We start from the raw sequence: 19175 nt of genomic DNA, 5'->3' as shown, positions 1-19175 counted from the left end.
CTTGGGCTGACACTGCCGTTACACCCACTTTAAGGAGGTTAGAAAGCTTGCCTTTAATACAACAATAGATCAAAGTTTGCTAATGTTTTAAACACATGCATAATGGATGCACAAACCATTTGCACAATTACAAAAAGCAATGTCTGATAAAGCATTTGACTATAGCCAACAAGAAGGAGGAATAGTTAGTACTGCAGCACTATGCTGGCCTCTGCCTAAGAACAATTCTATTGTGGAATTTAGTTATAAGTTTAACAAGCCCAAACTTGGATGGCTAAAAAAAAAAAAAAAAAAACAAAGTTCAGAACAGCCTTCACCAACCCAATACCCTCCAGATGTACTACAACTCCCACCAGTCAGCACAAAAAAGTCTAGAGCTGCACTCTCCCTTCCGTTACAGAACTGGGCCCAGGAGTTAAAAAATACCTCACTGAGAATATCAAGATGTGAAAGGTAATTTCTACTAGAAGCTGTGATGGAAACTTGATTTAATAAATCATTATTATTATCTATTTGACTTACTCTTCACTTAACTACCAAAAAGACATATAAAACAATACATTTCAATAAAACCATTCCAGTAGCACACCTGTTCTGAAAGCCCTGCACTAACTGTCAGGGAGCTACCAGACCCAATTTAAGATGTTAGTACTAAGACTAGGCCACATGTTACAAATAGACATTCCCACTCTTAAGAGTGTGAGTGACAGGCTGGTGCAAGAAGGAAAGGTGAAGAGATTTTAAAAGTTGTGGAACCCCTTGGAGATACCTTCAGACTCTGGGGCTTCCACACAGTCCTGATTTTAAAAAAGCATTGAATTAGCTCTTGGTAGACTACGGCAGTGTTTCCCAACCGGTGTTCCGCGGCACACTAGTGTGCCGCGAGACGTTGCCTGGTGTGCCGCGAGATGTTGCCTGGAGGGAGGCGGGCGAGTCGGGCGGCGAGAGGCGGGGCGGCGGCGGCGAGGAGAGGCCGCCCAGCGCGGGGCTCTTGCCGTCTGCCTGCCTGGCTGCCTGCGTGGCGCTGACGTCACGGGGCTGTAACGTGCCCCACATAGGCACACGCGGGGCGGCGAGCGAGCGAGCTCCCACATCCCATCGCCGCTCGCTTCGGCCGGCCTACTGGGCTGTCACAGGCGGAAGGCCTGCGCATGCGCGAGGTTTTCGCGCCTTCGGGATTCCCTTCACGCCTTCCTCCTCCCGGGTCCTTGAGAGCGCGGGAAGCGGCAGCGTGAGACCGGCGTTGAGCCTGGTAGGTATTGCGCTTGCCAAGGCAGTCATTTGGGAAATGAAAACTTGCAAAGCAAGCAACCAGTTCAATCTGAAGTACGTGTATGCTTAATATCCTGTATCTGAAACCTGTTCTGCCCCCTCCCCCACACTTGGTGCCATTTTCATCTACACATGCAGCAGAGTAAGTTGACCTAGAATAGTACCGATTCAGATGGCAGATGGGAGAATGACAGTGCTGAATGCTTTCCCATGTAGAACAGTCCCTGCAAATAAAAACCTAGCATATTTGGAAGAGGGATGCTAGCCTAACCATTACCTTCTATGCTGTTACTATTTTTTTTTTTTTTTTACATAAGTAAAAAGTGACCTTTCCCCATCTGGCATGGTGGTGTGCCTCGAGATTTTTTTCATGAAACAAGTGTGCCTTTGCCCAAAAAAGGTTGGGAAACACTGGACTACGGTATTTACTCCTATATTTTAGAACAGAAGCCAGACACTAGATGGCGTTAGGAACCAGAATTTGGATTCATGCTAGCCTTTTTATGTGTGTTGGGGTGTGCAGGTGTGTTTACTTTCTTTCTCATGGTATTTTACTTGAAAATGATCAGCAGGAAGCAAAATGCAGTGGTAAAAATGCTGAACTTGTAACATAAATGTAAGCTGCTATTTCTGCTATGCTGATCTCACAAAACATGAAAAACATTGTGTTTCAAACTCTTCCTCCCCACGCATATAAACACTTATCCAAAGGGTAAGAGATTTCAGACTTTTAAAGGATCAGTTTCCATGAAAGGAAAGAGTACTGGAGACTCCCTGTGACTTGTTTGCAAAGCATTTTTAGGATAGAATCGCTTGCATCCACAGGGATCTTGACTCCACTGTTACAGCACATGAATTTCAAGGGGAATCCAGAGCACCGTCTAGTCTTGTTGTGTTGGATGGGTTTCAGTTGGTAAGGTTCGAGGATGTGGACAAGGTGCTTGGATCGGTCAGGGCAAACACATGCACTCTGAACCCTTGCCCCTCTTGGTTGAAAGAAACTATCAGGGAGGGGACAGCTGGCTGGGCCAGGGAGGTTATTAATGCCTCCCTGCGAGAGGGAATTGTCACTGCCTGCTTGAAGGAGGCAGTGGTAAAACCATTCCTTAATAAACGCTCCATGCACTTGGAAACTCCAAGTAACTACTGGCCAGTTGCTAATCTCCCCTTCTTGGGCAAGGTTCTTGAGCAGGTGGTTGCAGAAAAGATTCAGCCCATCTTGGAGGAAACTAGATCCATTTCAGTTGGCATTTAGGCCTGGTTTTGGCACAGAAACTGCCATGTATAAATTCCCCTTGATTTCTCAGTAGCTTTCAATACTATTACCCATGGTAATAGTAGCTTTCAATACTATTACCCATAGTATCCTTCTGGAGCAGCTTTCCAAGATAGAGGTTGGTAGCATCGCTTTGCAGTGGTTCTGTTCCTTCTTGGATGGTTGTTTCCAGAGAATGATGCTTGCGGAGTGCTCTGTGGCTCTGTAGAGCCTTCCGTGTGGGGTTCCTCAGGATTCAATTTTATCCCCTGTGCTGTTTAACATCGACATGAAACTGTTAAGTGGGGTTATCTGGAGTTTTGGAGTAGGTGGTCAGCAATATGCTGAAGACACACAGCTCTACTTATTCCTTTACATCTGCAGGTATGGCAATAGATGTGCTAGACTGTTGTCTTGCCTGGACTGGATGAAAGCCAACAAATTGAAGCTCAATCCATATAAGACAGAGGCATTGTTAGTGGGTGGTTCCCTATACCAGATGGCTGGGAGGTTGCCTGCTCTTAATGGGGTTTTACACTCCCTTTGAAGGTGGCTTGAGGATCAGGTAGCTTCAGTGGCATGGAGTGCCTTCCATCAGCTTTCATTAGTGGCCTACCTGCTCCCTTATCTGGACAGGGATAGCCTAACTTCCGTCACCTATGCTCTGGTAACCTCTAGGTTAGATTACTGCAACGTGTTATAGGTGGGGCTGCCTCTGAAGGTGGTTTGGGAACTTCAGTTGGTGCAGAATTCAGTTGCTCATCAGGGCAAGACAGTTTGAGCATATCAATAGCCCAACTGCACCTGTTCCCATTTAGTTTCTGGCACCAATTCAAAGTGCCAATTTTGACCTATAAAACTTTAAGTGACTAAGGATTGCAGCAGTACTTCAAGGATTGCCTCTCCCCATGTGAACTGACCCAGACTTTGTGAGCATCATCTGAGGCCCTTTTTCGGGTGCCTCCTCCATGAGAGGTTTGGAGGGTGGCAACGTGAGAATAGATATTTTCTGCAGTGGCTCCCCATTTGTGGAATGCTCTCCCCTGGAAGGCTTGCTTGGCACCTTCATTATACATCTTTAAGCACCAGGCAAAAACATTTCTGTTCAACCAGGCCTTTGGCTGATTAACATTCTTTGTAAATGTGTCTTTGTTTTGTTCTTACTGTGCATTTTGGTTTTGTTTTTATTTTATGCTGTGAACCACCTTGAGATCTTCAGCTTAAGGGAATCATAAAATAAAATAAGCCACAATTAGGCTCAAAGAAGGCTCATTGCTGCATGGGACCATCTTCAGGATGTATACATGTGTGTATGCTGCCTGCCTCCAGTTCTGGCCCATATGGCTGCTCCTCTGGAATGTGATCAACATTTGTGTTTAGCTTGAAAGTTTGCAAGGCTGAGTCAATTAAGGATAGCAGCCTACATTTTCTTATGGATGTAGACATTGCACAAACAAGCTTGAGGGGCATATCGTATCAAGGAACTTCTACATATCATGTCTCTTTGATGTCAACAGATGTCATTCTTTCTTTTCTGATTGGTTTGCTTTGTATGTCCTACAAAAGACCTATTCCCAGGTAAGTGCTATCAGACTGCAGCATGAGGGTAGAGCTCACTTTCCTGAGAGTGAGCTCATTGAATCCAATGGGGGACTTCTGAGTAGATATGCATAGGATTGTGCCATGCATACTGCACAGCTCGAAGAGACAAGTTTAATTTAAAGCCAATTAAAAATAATGTCTATCATGATTATTTAAATCAGGATTTCTTCTGATTTTAAATTAAATCAGGGTTTTCCCTCCAAGAATAGTTAATCCATTCCTTCCAAAGTGTAACATGCAAACAGGTGGCTAGACCTAAGAGCAGGGGCCCTCCACCTTTAATAGTTGCATAGTTGTGTAGAAGAGGGAATTCCAGCATCTGGCAACACTGCATGCAGTGGAAAGAACCACAGCTATGTGGAAGTGAGGTGCCTTGATATAATTTAAGTGGGGGTGGGGTTTCCTGTTGGTGACAATTCCTACCACACAAAAATGAAACAGTCCTCAAATGAGTGTAAAAACCCATTATGGGTTTTTCCCACCCTGTCAGTACAGAACCAACAGGATGGAGGCCAGAGGTGGTGCTGGGGTGATGAAACAGAAAGCGCTAGAGTCTCACCGCTGCCAGATTAACATAAAAAATTCAGAGCATCAACTGCTAGTTATTACATTTATTTATTCAGATGTACAAATATGAATATTTATTCATAGTCGTAAGTAAAGGTAAAGGTAAAGGTGCCCCTGCCCGTACGGGCCAGTCTTGACAGACTCTAGGTTTGTGCGCTCATCTCACTCTAGAGGCCGGGAGCCAGCGCTGTCCGCAGACACTTCCGGGTCACGTGGCCAGCGTGACGAAGCTGCTCCAGTGAACCGGCACCAGAGCAGCACACGGAAACGCTGTTTACCTTCCCGCTATAAAGCGGTACCTATTTATCTACTTGCATTTAAGGGTGCTTTCGAACTGCTAGGTGGGCAGGAGCTGGGACCGAAGACGGGAGCTCACCCCGCCGCGGGGATTCGAACCCCCAACCATGCAATCGGCAAGTCCTAGGCGCTGAGGTTTTACCCACAGCGCCACCCGTGTCCCTATTCATAGTCGTACATATGACTAATTTCAACAATGTTGAATATAAGAGCTTATAACGTTTTTGTCCACTAAATTAAGGAAACAGAAATGTGTCCAAAAAGTAGGTAGCATTCATCCTGTCTTGACAGACCCCCTTAAAAACACTTCTGAATTCCCTGACCAGCAGCATATATAAGGCATCAGCAAATGAGAAATTGAAATACAGTAGAGGAAGAAGCAATGCAGGATTCCAACAATTAAAGCTTTCCAATCTTGAGACTTCTTCCCTATTGGCAATGGGTCAGTGCATCTGGCTGCTAACCAGAAGGCTGGTGATTGGAGCTCACCCAGGATGTCTGTGGGCAGGGGGTTGGACTAGATGACCCTCAGGGTCCCTTCCAACTCCACAATTCTAATCTATGTGCAGTAAGGACAGGTCCACCAGCTTCTTTTTTTTGCTTACACGATACTGTGTAACTCATTAGAACTGGCACCGATAGAAGCCTGTTTTACATAACCTGATTTTGTTCATTTATTTTGCCAGTCTTCGTTGTAGGTTGCAACCCTCACAACATGGCTGTTTCTTACATTGCATTCCCCTCCTCCCTTTTATCTATTTTAAAATTAATTACCATTCTCTTTTCCTGGAGGCAGTTTGCTTAATTAGGCATAGGGTTAACAAACTAGGTTAATGCGGACAGCAAAAACACTCTCCACTTCAGCCAAATCCAGGCAGCCTTGTGTTGTGAATATTCATAGTTCTCCTGAACTAGAATGAAATCCTAGAACTCACAGTCTCTTTGTTTTACTGCTTATGCATCCAGAAAAATAAAACTGACCAAAACACATACCAAATTAATTCTAATCCCTTATCTTTAGACTCTAATTCTTACAGATAGCATACATACTATCATTATAGTTTCTGAAAACAGGCTTTGTTTTCATTTTGCAGAGTAGGGAGAAGCTCCAAACATTATTTTGGTTTAGCTTTTGAATAGTTTATTTGGTATGCCTTCAAATCAATGGCTAAACAATACATCATCGCTAGTGAAAAGGACAACAGTCATATGACTTATCTGCATGCTTTGACAGTAAGGAAAGTATGATTGAACGCTACCTGTGCTATAAATTGCCATGGAGTTAGTGTGAAATAAATTGCTGTTCCTATCTCTACAGAGCCCCTGCATTGCATTTTAAAAACTAAAATAATAATCCTTAAGATTTTACCTTTAGGTAATTTTTACTTCATAGGAATAGCACCATAGCTTTTCTACTGGTTAATTAAACCTGCAGTCCACACTTGTTAGAGTCGCATTGAAGTCAACAGGGATTACTTCTGATTAGGCACGTATAGGATTGTACTGTAACTGTTCAATACATTAGTTGAAACCATGACTGATTCCAAATCCAATGTAATCACTCAGCCAACAAATTTACCTCCTAGGGCAATGCCTGCCCTTGTTGAGTTTGGGTTCCCATGATTTTTAACAGTGGAACATGTGGTTTGGCAGCTTTGTTCTGTACTGCTGTTGGGTATGTTGATTTCTCCTTTGCCCACTAATTTAACAGTGCATTCAAATCTGGGAAGGACTACACTATTTCATACTCAAAGTGCTATGTGCATTTTATTGTTCTACAACTGCAACTATGTTGAGCTTTGGGGGTGGGGGGAATCCCACCTGCTCTATAAAGTTAATGTTACTGTTTGGTCTCCTGGTCCTTATCTGACCTGCATTCATTACAGTTACACTACATATATAGGACTATGTGTTTTTATAGTGGTATGGCAACTCTCCTGTGTTTGCCTTGTGTATAAAGGGACTCCATTAGCCATGACATTCTGTACATAGTTTTAAATTTAGAAATCTTCAATAGTAATCACTCTGGAGTAAAATAAGCTTGTAAATAATACTGCTGCAGCTCAGCTGGTGACAGCAAAAGGCCATTGACCCTTTAATCCTTTCTAAACAATCCTGTTCTTTTTGTAGGTCAGGCAATAAATGAGGCTTCCTCAGCCTAGTGTTACAGATGATCACTAATATGGAGAGCATTCTGGCTGTCCTGAGAAAATTCTCTGAAATGGCTGCACTACTTGAGAAAATGAAATCCTAGAGTGGCTGGGGAAGCCCAGCCAGATGGATGGGGTATAAATAATAAAATTATTATTATTATTATTAACCCTCTCTACATGTGCAAATCCATACTATACTGTGTTGGATCTGAAATTGTTCCTCACCCCTCAAATTTAGACTTTCCATTCTGGAACTTTCTCCAACAGGGTGCCCTCCCAGTGTTGTATTTGGCTGGGGCTGATGGGATTAGTAGTTCCATAACATCTGGAAGGCACCAAGTTGGGGGAATACCATTTTTAATTTCAGCACCTAGCCAGATCCTACGAAAAGTTCACAAGCAGAACATGATCATGATATCTATCTCCTGGTAACATTTTGTTTATTTGTGTTTGTCTTAAACTTGCTACATATCAGCTTCAATACAGAACTTATTTTGAGAATGAATATTCCCACCCCTAAGCATCACAAAAATATACATTTTTGTTCTTTGACACATGTTAACCTCATCCACAGCCCATTTTATCATCTAATACTTTATTTGATTTCCCTGTTTGATATGAACGCCTGCTTCAATTGTTGTTCTCTAAAGCAAACCTTCTCCACCCCGCCCCCAACAACTAAAAAGTATTAAATTCCTTAGGGCTCTGTTTGAGCCATGACTCAGTCCTGAAAAATCAACATCAAGGTTTGACAAAGGGATCTACAAAACAATATAATGAAGAAGGGTGCCTGTGTTTCCAAATAAGTGAAGAGGACATTGTCCTTGAAGGCTGCAATCACATGATTAGCTTCTTGTGAATAAGTCTCATGGGGTTTACTTCCTTGTAAACATTATACGGTCCAGATGAATCTTGGGAATCTTGGTTGGCTCCTGTTTGCTAGCCTTGCAGTGGCAGCTAAATCATACTTTCCCCTTTGTACTGCATCTTACTACCACAACAGCCTTTATCATCCTTCCACCCCATCAATTGCATTCATTAATTCCATCTGCATTCCAAAAAGCACTGCTGCATCTTTCATTTTAGCACGCCTCACCCAGTAAACTCTCTCCCATCTACCCAGGGGTGTAGATCAGCAAGGATTTCTGACATGCAATTGTTTAACGATAGAAAGCCGGGTGCAGAGACAAAAGAAAACTGAGTGTACAAGCACTCTTGACTTTAAGACAGCTGATTTCAAAAAGCTTAAGGAGCTACTGGGTGATATCCCATGGTCAGAAATACTCAAAGAGAAGGGGGTCCAAGATGGGATTGGAGTTTCTTAAAGGTGAAATACTGAAGGCCCAAATGCAGACAATTCCAACAAGAAAGAAAACTGGGAGGCACCTAAAGAAGCCAGTGTAGTTGCATGAGGTTACAGATGAGCTGAGATTTAGGAAGGGCATGTATAAGAAATGAAAGAAAGGAGAAATCATGAAGGAAGAGTATACCCAACAGTTACAGGGAGGTTGGGTGGGTCAAAGCTCAGAATAAGCCTAGGCTTGCAAAAGAGGTTAAAATTAAAAAATCAAAAGGTTTCTTCTGCTGTGTTCAAAGCAATAGGAAGAATAAGCAAGTAGCAGGTCCTCTATGTGAAGACAGAAAAATGCTGTTGGGTGACAGAGAAGGCAGAACTGCTCAACACTTACTTTATCTCTGTCAAAACAAAAAAAAAATTCCTTCCAGTAGCACCTTAAAGACCAACTAAGTTAGTTCTTGGTATGAGCTTTCGTGTGCATGCACACTTCTTCAGATACACACATCTCTGTCCTCACTCTAAAGGAAAGCAGTGCCCAACCTGGTGATAACAGAATAAATGATGCAGCCCAAGATAGGAAAAGAAGTGGTAAGGGAACACCAAGCTACTTTAAATGAATGCAAATCTCCAGGGCCTGATGAGCTGCACTCAAGGGTACTGAAGGAGCTTCTTGGTGCAATCTTAGAGCCTGTCATGAGAATTCTTGGAGAACAGGTGAGGTCCCTGCAGACTGGAGGTGGGCAAATGTCCCCCATCTTCAAAGGCCTGTCAGCTCTACAATTCTATGAAACACAAATACTGGCAGACAGGAACAAAGCCTCAAAGAATAATGAAAACTGTCGTATGACACAACAGAGAGATGGATAGGTCCTGTGCTGCTGTTGTAACTGAACCCATCAAGTCAGCCTGTCAATATGCTTGGCAGGGGCTGTTGCCTGGGGGGGGGGGAGGCGTGTAGCGCCCCTGGCATACAGGGATTTTGAGCCCCACCCCCAAAGGTAACACCTCTGATAGGAACAACAAAAATTACTTTCCCTATGCTATTAGACTGCTGAAGTGAAGAAAGGTTTGTGCAACAGGGGATGGAAGGATGGTGAACTTTACTAAATAAACAAATCCCCGAGCTCAGAAGCAACATGTTCTAAAATGCTCCAAATGCACCTGACACCTTGCGTTTCTACCAAAGCGCAACTGTACCTCTTGCAAGTACTAAAACCCACCCTAACTGCCGCTGCCAACCCAACTCCTTCCTCTTCCCGATTTCCCTCCAAACCGAACGAGTATTATTCTTTTGTGGTCCTAAACATTGACGCGACTCTGCGCGTGCGCGAGAGCTGGGGAACTCGCACCGAGGCGCAGCGCGCCTGCGTAGTCGCTTCCCCACACATGCTGGCATTGCTGCTGCTGCTACTACTGGGAGAGGCAGCTGCAGCGGCTCAGGTTCACCTGCGCGGTCGTGTCTTCTTGGGAGGAGGTAGGTGGCTGCTTCTAGGCTGTGTTTTGCACTGCTCGCTCTGGTGCCTCCCCGCCCGCTTTGCTTGCTGTGGCTGCTTCCCTTGTGCTTTGGCGCCGGGGCGGCGCTTGTTGTGCTTTCGGAACTCCTCGGGTAGCGACTGAGGCGCGACGCCTCTTTCCCTCCGGCCGGAGTATTCCGCGTCTTCCGCTCCCTAGTCTCCCTTCGCTTCGCTTCCCTGCCTCTGTCCCCGGAGAAAGCTGGCGGGAAGGTCTCGGCCTTGTCCTCCCTTTCTCTCCGCCCTCCCGGAGACAATATTGAGGCGCGCTTTGGGGAGGGAGGGGTGCGGGTGCCCTCCTAAGGCTACCTGTCGCTTTGGTTCCAGCTCTTGCTGTGCGTTATTGGGGGCTTTGCATCCTGGGCCCCTTCGGGTGATGCAGGTTTGCACCGTGGAGCTCAGCCCGCCGCCCGAGGGCAGGGTGGGGGGAATGCAATGCAGGGAAAGGAGAAAGGACACCTAGCGGATTGCTCGTATCCGACCACCAGTTAAGTTAGAGTAAACGGCGTCGTAGTAGACTCTCCGTGGGAGAGTTACTTGGAGAGGATACGGAGGGTCTACGGTGCTGCTTTAACTCGAGCACTGTAGGGAAAGGGAAATTGCCTGGGGACCGAGTGAACAGTTTAAGGCTGCGATCCTAAATAGGAAGCCCCGTTGAACTTCCCTCTAAATGTTCATTTGGGATCGGGCTGTGAATCTCCCTAGGATAGGCAATTCCACCAAAGGGTGTTTTTTTGCGCCTTGCGCGGGCCGTTTTCACTCTTTCCTCCATTTTCTCCAGTGTGCGTGTGCTGTTCTTGTTTTTCTTTGGAGAAAGAGGGAAATGTGCCGAAGGCTATTCATATAAACAGAAGCATTTGTGCCGTTTGCAGGCAATTCCAGGAGAGTTAATGAGCAGCCGCGCGAGGCTTCCCTGCTTGACGGGAGGATTAATAGTTTTTAGTGTTTTTCCATTCAGATCTAACTACCGTTGTATCTAGACTGGGCTGTCTTCGCATGGTTTAGAAATTGTCATTTTAACCGATGGAAGATCGTTACTAGTTAAAACGCACACTGCAGCCGTATTGTTAGCGGGTAATCTTTCCCACACGTACATAAAAGGAGGCAGCCCCTTGCCTTTTGTGATGGCCTCCTTAGTTACTGTTTTTATTTTTGAAGGTGAGGGATTGTTTATGTTTAAAATGGGTGTGTGTGTGTGAGGGGGTGCTAGTGTATTTCACTGAAGGTAATTCCCGATAATTGAAGTAACTGTCCTATTCAACAGATTAAATAAGGCACTGAGGAAATATTTTTGAAGCTGGTTAATAAACATGTTTCATATAGTAGAGGAAATTGTTTCTATGTTGCTTGATTCAAGAGATGTTTCTCTTTGGAGAGCAGCTGTGCTTTAAAGCTAAATTAAAATCCTAAATTTGCACCTGGGATTGATTGCTGTGTTGTGCCAATTACCAGTTACAAGTTGGTTTAAGTGGTAACTAAATCATCTCTAACATATGTATGATAAGTACAGTAATTGACTGGTGCAGATATTTAAGCATGCACCCCTGTGATGCCCTGGAGAGTGTCCCAAGCGCCATAGGATATATAGGAGCCTCTTGGCCATGGTTGAAGGTAGAGCTTGATGTCCAGTCCGGCCTTCTACTGTTACCAGAAAATAAGGGGGTTCCTTTTGATGGCCCAACTGCCCAGGTTCATTACCTGTCAAAGATGAACGAGCTGAGGCAGAAATCAAGTGAAGGCAATGAGCACTTTTCTGGTAATACCACCACCACAGAAAGCCAGCAATGCCTTGCCCTAAGTGACTTTGGAATTCCCAAGATTGGTAGTGCTGAAAGGGACATGTTAAAGGTTGTTCGTTCGGAGACATGTCAGGAGAGGACCAGAAAATCATCTGCTTCCTAGTCCCCTAATATCCCCCCAGACTTAGAGACATTTTAGACCAGGTCTCCTTTTCCTTCATTGTTCCCAGTGAGAGAGTAAATGTAAAGTAAACTTCTCTTTGCCAGTGTGATGCAGACAAAGCTAAGGATGGTCAATTAAACCACCTTTGGATTCCCCTGCTACCCTTAGGGACACACCTTTAATTGCCCTCATGCTTCTTCGCTATCAATTGTTTGTAATCCTACGCATACATACACATTCCATGGAAATAAATGAGACATAATTATCTAAAAACAGTGTTTCAAAGTAGGCCATCAACTACTTTTAATACTCTTAATCACTCTCTCACCTATACTTTTTGCAAAAATGATATGGATATTTGAGTTTTTTTGTGGCTCAAGATGCTGCTTATTTTCTTTAAGGCTAGTGCTCTGTATGGATGGGGAAAGCTACATACTGTAGTTTACTTGGCTACTGAAATGTTAAATGCTTGTTGGGCTCTACAAAAATAATCTGATATGGAAACGTTCATACAGGTTACTGTTTGTGCAATGCTAGCTATATACATGGAACTTTATAAACAAGTGGATTCTTGCACCTAGTAGGTCTTCCCACCCTGTAAGAAATTATTGTTTGGGTATAGGCACACTGAGCTTCTAAGGTGGAAAAAACCCAGTCAATCTTAAATATGTCTATTCAGAAATGCATCCTGATTAGTTCAGTGGAAGTCGCTGGAACTTACTTCTGTGTAAGTGTGTATGCAGTCTATGTGAAATGAGCTGGAGAAAAGTTCTCATAAATATCTAAGCCAGCCTTCCCCAATCTGGTGCCCTTGATAGCTTTTGGACCACAACTCTTATGGTAATTATTCCTGGCCATTGGCCAAGCTGGCTGGAGCTCATGGGAGTAACAAGGGTGTACCTAGGGTTGGCCCTCACCAAGGGTGCAAAAATTCTTCCTCTCTGCTCTGGCTTGGAGTGGCTAGGAGCCCGCTGTTCCACATGCTCCCTAGGCACCTTGGTGGAGCTCCTTGCCAAGGGCACAAAGTGTTGGTTGGGCGGCGATACAGCTCCTTTCCAAGAGTGCATGATGGGAGCCTATGTAGGCCTCTGGGAGTTGTAGTCTGAAAAAATATTGAGAGCACCAAACTGAGAAAGGCTGATCTAGGGTTGTGCTTCTGAGCTTCGTACAAGCACTTGTTGATACTCCGTAAAGAAGAATGGAGGTGCACTTTTTGGACAGCAGCATCCAATTCCTTTGATTGGTAAGGCTTTTCATAATGCATGTTGCTCTGTCCTCTATTACTTTGTGTCTTCCCTAGTGGATAAATTTCCAGCCAGTGCTTCGGTAGCAAGAAAGAGTGATGGAGTTTTGAACAGTGGAGGATGGTGTAACCTGATTGTACATCATACATAATTTTGATGGGAAATTAAGGCAATCATACATTGATAACAGACCTAGGCTCTGTAGAAATTACCGTATTTTTCGCCCTATAGGACGCACTTTTCCCCCTCCAAAAATGAAGGGGAAATGTGTGTGCATCCTATGGGGTGAATGCAGGCTTTCGCTGAAGCCTGAAGAGCGAGAGGGATCGGTGCGGATAGCAGCCTGCACCCCGAAGCCTGGGGCACACTGAGCAGCGCGCCTCGGGCTTCGGGCAGATATCCGCAAGCCTGGAGAGCCCTCGGGAGTTCCCGCCGGGCTCCCAAGGTTTGCGGATAGCAGCCTGTTCTGGGGGCTGGGGTCGGGGGAAGCTCGGGCTTCCCCCGCCCCAGCCCCGCGCCTGGGGGGGGATTTTTTTTTCTTTATTCCCCTCCCCTCAAAAAAGTAGGTGCGCCCTATGGGGCGGTGCGCCCTATAAGGCGAAAAATGCCGTAATCACCTCTTCTCACCTCTGTTGAGGTATGACAATATAATAATTACAATTGAACTGAACACTTAAAGCCACGTCTTGTAATCTCTTCATACGTGATTGTTTAAAACAGGCTCAAATATGTTTACAAATTTGTAGCTGTTGATTCTCTGAAAATAGGAGACTGCTGTTCAGAAGCCTTGCTGCAGGGATGATTCAGTATAAATAAGTTGGCAACGGTACATTTTCTTCATTGTAAGCAGGATAATCTCATGAAGGGTATTTCTACAGGTCAGTTGCATGGTTTATGACCTTGACTGCAGTAAAAGCATACTAACAGCTCTCATTTCTCCTATTTTTTCCCCTAGTCCAGAAGTCTCCCGTATATTTGTGTTCGCTACCCATTTCTCATCATTTTAGTTTATAAGTTCCAGAGTAAGCTTGACAACATTTATTGGATTTCATGCTAATTGGTAGCCAACCCTCTTGCCACTGCTCCTGGCGTTAATAGCCAAAATCAGATCACAATAATGTTTAGCTACTGCAAGTAATGGCTTATTTTATTCTTCCAGTAACCAGCAAGTATTTTCATCATGGCATGCCACGCTTCTGGTGACTTTGCAATAAGGAATAATGTTGTTGTTGTTGTTGTTGTTTAGTCGTTTAGTCGTGTCCGACTCTTCGTGACCCCATGGACCAGAGCACGCCAGGCACCTCTGTCCTCCACTACCCCCCCAGTTTGGTCAAACTCATGCTGGTAACCTCGAAAACACTATCCAACCATCTCATCCTCTGTCGCCCCCTTCTCCTTGTGCCCTCCATCTTTCCCAGCATCAGTGTCTTCTCTAGGGAGTCTTCTCTTCTCATGAGGTGGCCAAAGTATTGGAGCCTTAGCTTCACGATCTGTCCTTCTAGTGAGCACTCAGGGCTGATTTCCTTAAGAATGGATGCGTTTGATCTTCTTGCAGTCCATGGGACTCTCAAGAGTCTCCTCCAGCACCATAATTCAAAAGCATCAATTCTTCGGCGATCAGCCTTCTTTATGGTCCAAATAAGGAATAATATTCACTCTTAAATAGAGATCTTAAATGAGTTTTCAGAAGTAAACATAATAAAGGCACTTAGCAAGAGGAGAACACCATACTCACTTCATTATTTTTCAACCTACAAAAAAATGAAATCACTTGCTCTTGAACTGACAAATGTATCAGGCTAGTTCTCAAAGCTACCAACTCCCATGGGTTGTTTTCTTCCTGCATGTAAAGCATTTTGGGGTCCTGCTGTTCTTAAAGTATAAGTGAGATGAAGGCTTCTCCTTTCTCTTCTGTCTCCCATTATTGGATACCAGATGTGGCTTTGACCAGTGTCTTGTGCTGGGAAACAAAACATGCTAGAGGAGTATATTATGTACTTTAATAAAACAAAACAAAAACAACCTTGCCCTTCTCGGTCAGCTTTCACATGAGGCACCAAGTAAGTCCTTTTTATAAGCTGGTGCTTTTTGTCAGCTTATAAAGGGCTTAAACCTCTGCTCTCATCTTACTTTCAGAGAGGGAAGAGAGAAAAGGCAGCCCCCACTTCTATTTAAAATAGTTGCAGCAGCCTGCCAATCCCGCTTAACATGTTGTGTTTCTCTCCAGTAATCTGATTCTCAGGTTTAGTTCTGCTGTGCTGTGTCCCTGTGAAGTCTTAATCTAATAAAAAATCTGGATTTATTTACAAAGAAGGAATATTCAGCACATTAAGAATTGTTACATCAGGCACCTAAAGAATGTATTTGTTGCAGAAAAAACATAGTATTAAAACCACCCTGAGACTTCCGGGTATAGGGCGGTAATTAATACTAAATAAAAAACCCAATGAACCCATATTTAAACAGCTTTATAAAAACCTTCATAAGACATTATGTATGGAAAAAATAGTCGCTTAGAAGTGTGAAAGGAAGGAAGCTTGCTTGCTGCCATGAAATGAAGCACAGGTTAGAAGTATAAAATAAGAGATTATATTAAAACAAAGACTCTGATGACACATGACCAGTATAGGCAGTGATGACAGATTAACACGTGTCCAAAAGATGCACGATTGTGCACGGCACCAAACCTGGAAGTGACCCTAAAATGTGGTAGGGGGTGGGGTGGAGCGAGCTTATACGTGCTCAGAGAACAGAACTCCTGCACAGTTGACAGTACTGCGAATACCCCAACACCAGAAGTTTGAGAGTGGAGATTAAACTGTATATTGGTGACTTCATTCCTTTGGAATTAATGTAGTTTACATCGCAAGACCTCAAAGCCTCATCATAATTTTGAATATGTTGAATTTGCAGATCCTTGGCTATCTTACCTGGCCATGCTTGGTGGGGCTGATGGGAGTCAAAAACATCTGAGGGTTCCAGGTTAGAGATAGCTGTAAACCTAGCTGGTTCATGGACAGTGCTGCTCAGAGACTTCTCAACATGAGATGAGTAACTGCTACTGTAAAGATATCCAAATGCACACACTAGCTCTAGTGTAGACAGTACTCGTTGTTGTTATTATTATATTTATTTCTATCCCACCTCAAGGTAGCTTAGAGATAAAAACAAGCACTAACAGCACAGGTAAACAATAATTTAAAAACAATTAAAGAGTGATAGAATTATATAGAATCTATTAAACCCATACAAAAAATCTTATTCTAACCTCAAAATTCTAGGCTGCCAGCCATATAAGCTTTCTCTACTTCTAGCCATAGTTGCCAGTTCATTAAAAAGTTCTCAGTGACTTAAATGGACAGAATGTCTTGCATACACACACACACACACACACACACACACACACACACACACACTGAATTATGTACAGAGATGATAGAAAATATCATTTGTTAGATGGTCTCTGTATTCACTGATCACTGTGCTGTTGGCCTGGATATTCTGAGGACTCTCCTGGTTCTATTGGTTGTGGTTCCTTGACTTAAAGGAGGCAGGGAGAAGTAACTGGGAGTTTGCACACTTTCGGAAGAAGCATTTACACTGAAAAAAATGTTATGACGACAACAATAATTATTCAGTTACACAGAAATGTTGTGTTCTGCTCTAATAATATTTCCCCCCTGCAATTGCCCATTCTATCTAATCAAAATACTGTGTATTGTAATACGAAGAGGTAAATTCAGGGCTGTGTGTGTGCCTTTATTCTGTCCAAGTGCAGAATCTGGTTGTGGGAACAGAATTTAGCATCCTTAATTTTCATTTTAAAAACAGGTTTTGAACTGAGTGTATAAGATTTTGTATGTTCTCAGGAAAGCTCTTGTAGTGAATTTAAGTTTGAAAAGATACATGAAAATCTAGGAGAAACTTAAGGATATATAATTATGGCATTACAAAGGGATAATTGTTTTTCCCATGGAGAGAGAACTATATATAGTAGTCTCTTACCTACATACATAAACATTGTACAATCCTGGTAGACAACTTGCTTCAAGAGCAGCTATTCATTTCCCCCCAAATATTGAATCTATGTCTTTAAAACACTATAAAACACCCAACAAGGTAAGAAAAAGACCCCGCTGGCCATTTGATTTTCTGAACAGAAGGCACTGTAAGCAACAGTAAATGTATCTTATGTGAAAGGTATTGAAAGATAAGCTTCCAGGTGGAGCAAATCAGTTATGATTGATGCACACTTCTTTGACTGTGACTTTAGCCTACGTTTATCCAATCCATCTAGGGTTAAAGAAATCAACTTTCCCAATATACTTGCTGACATCCTGATTTGCATCGATATTTCCACTTACTTTAGTTTATAATAAATCCCTAGTTATTTTTCTTGAATTGCTACCTTCAGCAATATAGCGGATGAACATGCTCCCTATAATAATTAATTGAAATCTGTCATCTTTAACACAGACAGTGTAGTGCTTCCTCCAGTACCATCTGTCCTTTCTGTTCTGCGGACCTTATATTCAGTTGTTGGCATTGCCTGCACCATTTTCCCACTGCCTTCCTACATTTCCTATATAGGTAAAGGTAAAGGGACCCCTGACCATTAGGTCCAGTCATGACCGACTCTGGGGTTGCGGTGCTCATCTCGCTTTATTGGCCGAGGGAGCCAGCGTACAGCTTCCGGGTCATGTGGCCAGCATGACTAAGCTGCTTCTGGTGAACGAAAGCAGCGCACGAAAACGCCGTTTACCTTCCCGCCGGAGTGGTACCTATTTATCTACTTGCACTTTGATGTGCTTTCAAACTGCTAGGTTGGCATGAGCTGGGACCGAGCAACGGGAGCTCACCTCGTCGCGGGGGTTTGAACCGCTGACCTTCTGATCGGCAAGTCCTAGGCTCTGTGGTTTAACCCACAGCGCCACTCGCGTCCCTTACATTTCCTATATAGTGGCCATTTATTTCAATTTACACTCATTCATCCTTCAAATGCACTGCCCAGGCTTGCGCCCCAGGAGGTCATTTCAATGCTACTAACACAACAGTTTAACTTCTCATACACACAGACACACACCACACAGCACCACCACACACTCCATTGTCTCTTGAGGCAGAAGGATGCCTACTTCAAAATAATTATATTCGATCACTTGCCACTAGGTGGCTTCTTGTTCCCAACAAGTTCTGTGGTAGTACAGTGGTACCTTGGTTCTTGAACGACTTGGCTCCCGGATGGCGCAAACCCAGAAGTGTTCCGGTTTGCGAACTTTTTTTGGAAGCTGAACATCTGATGTGGCTTCCGATGTAGCGCAGGAAGCTCCTGCAGCCAATCGGAAGCCACGCCTTGGTTTTTGAACGGATTATGTTAGACAACCAAGGTACCGTTGTACAGAGGTAGTCAAGTGAAGATCAAGAGCAGTAATCATAGAATTGTGATCAACCTTAGCTGTTCCTCACAATTCTTCCCACCTCATAGTGCCTCTATATTACAGCTCCATCACTTAAAGCAAAAGGGGGGGGGGGCTTTCACTCAGCAGACGTGAACCTGGCTGTTAAATGAAATAAAGGGATAGGAAGTAGAAGTAGCAAGAGTGGAGCAAGAAAGCAAGCAGAGTGCGACAGGTTTGATTGGGTTGTTTTTATCACCAGGTCTGCATCAATTTAATGAAATGTATATATTGTATGGTTTTGGTTGCACATGAGAGAGTGTTGACAAGTCATAGGCCACTGTGGAACAGAATGCTGGACAAGACGGGTATTTGATCTGAGCACACACAACCACACACAATGAGTTTTGCAAACTGGATTGTGTGTATCTGTCTTCTATAAGTTTGAAGATTAAAATACCTTGTACTGTTCACCTTACCATGGCTAAGCATGAATGAGGGAGCTTGCAGGTACTCACAGCAAAAATCAAGGCCACTTTTCTACTCCCCTGGTCCTGCTACTGCCATGAACTGCCATGGTCTGTCTTAGTGTTATATCAAAAGACTTGTGGGTTCTTTGGAGTCATATATGTTGGGCCTTTGTTAAAGGGATTGTGTACTCATGTGGCTGGTTGGTTGG

At 43.8% G+C, this 19175-nt stretch overlaps 1 protein-coding gene across 5 annotated transcripts in view; it reads left to right on the top strand.

Moving 5' to 3' along the window:
• NDRG3 (NDRG family member 3) overlaps positions 1-19175 on the top strand; it is a 60472-nt gene that overhangs the window by 1693 nt on the left and 39604 nt on the right. For 3 of the 5 annotated variants that reach the window (XM_028734822.2, XM_028734823.2, XM_028734820.2), the window contains exon 1: positions 9765-9917. The exons of the other annotated variants lie outside the window; for them this stretch is intronic. The gene's annotated coding sequence lies outside the window, so the exon portion shown is untranslated. Of the gene's footprint in view, positions 1-9764; positions 9918-19175 lie in introns of those variants that run through there. 5 annotated transcript variants of the gene reach the window in all.

The sequence above is a fragment of the Podarcis muralis genome, chromosome 5 (genome assembly GCF_964188315.1).
Source record: "Podarcis muralis chromosome 5, rPodMur119.hap1.1, whole genome shotgun sequence".
NCBI lineage: Eukaryota > Metazoa > Chordata > Lepidosauria > Squamata > Lacertidae > Podarcis > Podarcis muralis.
Note: the sequence above shows the minus strand (reverse complement) of the source record. Positions and strands in the feature narration are given on the sequence as shown.